The following is a 3,197-nucleotide window of genomic DNA, read 5'->3' on the forward strand; positions in this document are numbered from 1 at the left end:
TGAGTTATGACGTGTTTTGGGCGTTCAACTCCGGATCATGACGTTTTTCTGGCGTTTAACTCCAGACAGCAGCATGTACTTGGCGTTCAACGCCAAGTTACGTCGTCATTCTTCGAATAAAGTATGGACTATTATATATTGCTGGAAAGCCCTGGATGTCTACTTTCCAACGCCGTTAAGAGCGCGCCAATTGGAGTTCTGAAGCTCCAGAAAATCCATTTTGAGTGCAGGGAGGTCAGATTCCAACAGCATCAGCAGTCCTTTTGTCAGCCTTCTTCAGAGTTTTGCTCAAATCCCTCAATTTCAGTCAGAATTTACCTGAAATCACAGAAAAACACACAAACTCATAGTAAAGTTCAGAAATGTGAATTTATCATAAAAACTAATGAAAACATCCCTAAAAGTAGCTCAAACTTACTAAAAACTATATGAAAACAATGCCAAAAAGCGTATAAATTATCCGCTCATCAGAAGGGCAGCAAATATCTTAAAATAAGAATAAGCATGAATTGAATAGAAAATAGTAGTACTTTGCATTAAAACTCGAGGTATAGCAGAGCTCCACACCTTAATCTATGGTGTGTAGAAACTCCACCGTTGAAAATACATAAGTGATGGTTCAGGCATGGTCGAGTGGCCAGCCCCCATGAAGGTCTAAAATTGCATACGTTGATTGAAGATCAGTCCAAAAAACCTAGACACTAGTACAATAGTAAAAAATTCTATTTATACTAAACTAGCTACTAGGGTTTACATGAATAAGTCTAAGTGCAAAAATCCACTTCCGAGGCCCACTTGGTGTGTGCTTGGGCTGAGCTTGAGCTTTACACTTACAGAGGCTTCTTTTGGAGTTAAACACCATGTTGTAACATGTTTTTTGGCATTTAACTCTAGTTTGTGACGTGTTTCTGGCGTTTGACTCCAGAATGCAGCATAGAACTGGCGTTCGTCTAATCTTGAACAAAGTATGGACCATATATATTTCTGGAAAGCCCTGGATGTCTACTTTCCAACGCCATTGAGAGCGCGCCATTTGGTGTTCTGTAGCTCCAGAAAATCCATTTCGAGTGCAGGGAGGTTAGAATCCAACAGCATCAGCAGTCCTTTGTCAGCCTCCTATCAGACTTTTGCTCAGGTCCCTCAATTTCAGCCGGAAAATACCTGAAATCACAGAAAAACACACAAACTCATAGTAAAGTCCAGAAATGTGAATTTAGCATAAAAACAAATGAAAACATCCCTAAAAGTAGCTATATCCTACTAAAAACTACCTAAAAATAATGCCAAAAAGCGTATAAATTATCCGCTCATCAGTTGTTTTTCTCTCTCATCATTAAAAATTTAAAAATAAAAAAATATCTTCTCCTTATTTCTCTCATAAATTTCGAAATCTTTGGGTTGACTTAGTGAAAAATTTTTAAAATAAGTTGTCTCTTATTAGTCAAGTCAAGATTTCAATTTTAAAAACTTATCTTTTCAAAATATTTTTCAAAAAGCAAATCTTTTTCATTTTTTTCGAAAATTTTTAAAATTGATTTTCAAAATCTTTTTCTTATCTTTATTTCATAATTTTCGAAAACTTTACTAACAATTAATGTGCTTGATTAAAAAATTTGAAGTTTGTTACTTTCTTGTTAAGAAAGGCTCAATCTTTAAATTCTAGAATCATATCTTTTAGTTTCTTGTTAGTCATGTAATCAATTTTAATTTTAAAAATCAAATCTTTTTAATTTCCTTTTCAAATCTTTTTCAAAATAAATTTCAATCATATCTTTTCAAACATATTTTTTTTTCAAATCATATCTTTTTTCAAAATCAATTTCAAAATCTTTTCTAACTTCTTATCTTTCCAAAATTGATTTTCAAATCTTTTTCAATTAACTACTTAACTTTTTGTTTGATTTTAAAATTCTTATCTTTTTCAAAACCACCTAACTACTTTTCTCTCTCTAATTTTCGAAGATCACCTTCCTCTTTCCAAAAATCTTTTTATTTAACTAATTGTTTCAAATTTTAATTTTAATTTTATTTCTTCTCTTAATTTTCGAAAATCACTAACCTTTTTTCAAAAACAATTTTCGAAATTCTCTCCCTCTCGTCTCCTTCTATTTATTTATTTATCTACTAACAATTTTCTTCTACTCATAATTTGAACCCTCTTCTCTTCTCTCTCTGTGTTTGAATGTTTCTCTTCTCCTTCTCTTATTCTTATCTTCTTCTACTCGCATAAAGGAATCTCTATACTGTGACATAGAGGATTCCTCTTCTTTTTTGTTCTCTTCTTTTTCATATGAGTAGGAACAAGAACAAGGACATTCTTGTTGAAGCAGATCCTGAAACTGAAAGGACTCTGAAGAAGAAGCTAAGAGAAGCTAAAGCACAACAATCCAGAGAAAACCTTACACAGAATCTCAAAAAAGAAAGAGACATGGCCGAACCCAACAACAATGCAAGGAAGATGCTTGGTGACTTTACTGCACCAAATTCTAACTTACATGGAAGAAGCATCTCAATCCCTGCCATTGGAGCAAACAATTTTGAGCTAATGCTTCAATTAGTTTCTCTGATGCAACAGAATTGCAAGTTTTATGGGACTTCAATCAGAAGATCCTTTTCAGTTCTTAACTGAATTCTTGCAGATCTGTGATACTGTTAAGACCAATGGGGTTGATCCTGAGGTCTACAGGCTTATGCTTTTCCCTTTTGCTATAAGAGACAGAGCTAGAGTATGGTTGGACTCTCAACCTAAAGATAGCATGAACTCTTGGGATAAGCTGGTCACGGCTTTCTTAGCCAAGTTCTTTCCTCCTCAAAAGCTGAGTAAGCTTAGAGTGGATGTTCAAACTTTCAGACAGAAAGAAGGTGAATCCCTCTATGAATCTTGGGAGAGATACAAGCAACTGACCAAAAAGTGTCCTTCTGACATGCTTTCAGAATGGACCATCCTGGATATATTATATGATGGTCTGTCTGAATTGTCCAAGATGTTATTGGACCATTCTGCGGGTGGATCTATTCACCTGAAGAAAATGCCTGCAGAAGCTCAAGAACTCATTAAAATGGTTGCAAATAACTAGTTCATGTACACTTCTGAAAGGAATCCTGTGAGTAATGGGATGCCTTAGAGGAAGTGAGTTCTTGAAATGGATGCTTTGAATGCCATATTGGCTCAAAATAAAAGGTTGACTCAGCAAGTC

The 3,197-nt window shown here is 34.7% G+C and overlaps 1 non-coding gene across 1 annotated transcript; it reads right to left on the minus strand.

Moving 5' to 3' along the window:
* Positions 1-2,822: 2,822 nt before the first annotated feature.
* LOC127741369 (small nucleolar RNA R71) lies at positions 2,823-2,930 on the minus strand. The gene has a single exon (XR_008002321.1). It is a non-coding gene; the product is annotated as a small nucleolar RNA R71 (small nucleolar RNA).
* Between the last annotated feature and the right edge of the window lie 267 nt (positions 2,931-3,197).

The sequence above is a fragment of the Arachis duranensis genome, chromosome 8 (assembly GCF_000817695.3).
Source record: "Arachis duranensis cultivar V14167 chromosome 8, aradu.V14167.gnm2.J7QH, whole genome shotgun sequence".
Lineage (NCBI taxonomy): Eukaryota > Viridiplantae > Streptophyta > Magnoliopsida > Fabales > Fabaceae > Arachis > Arachis duranensis.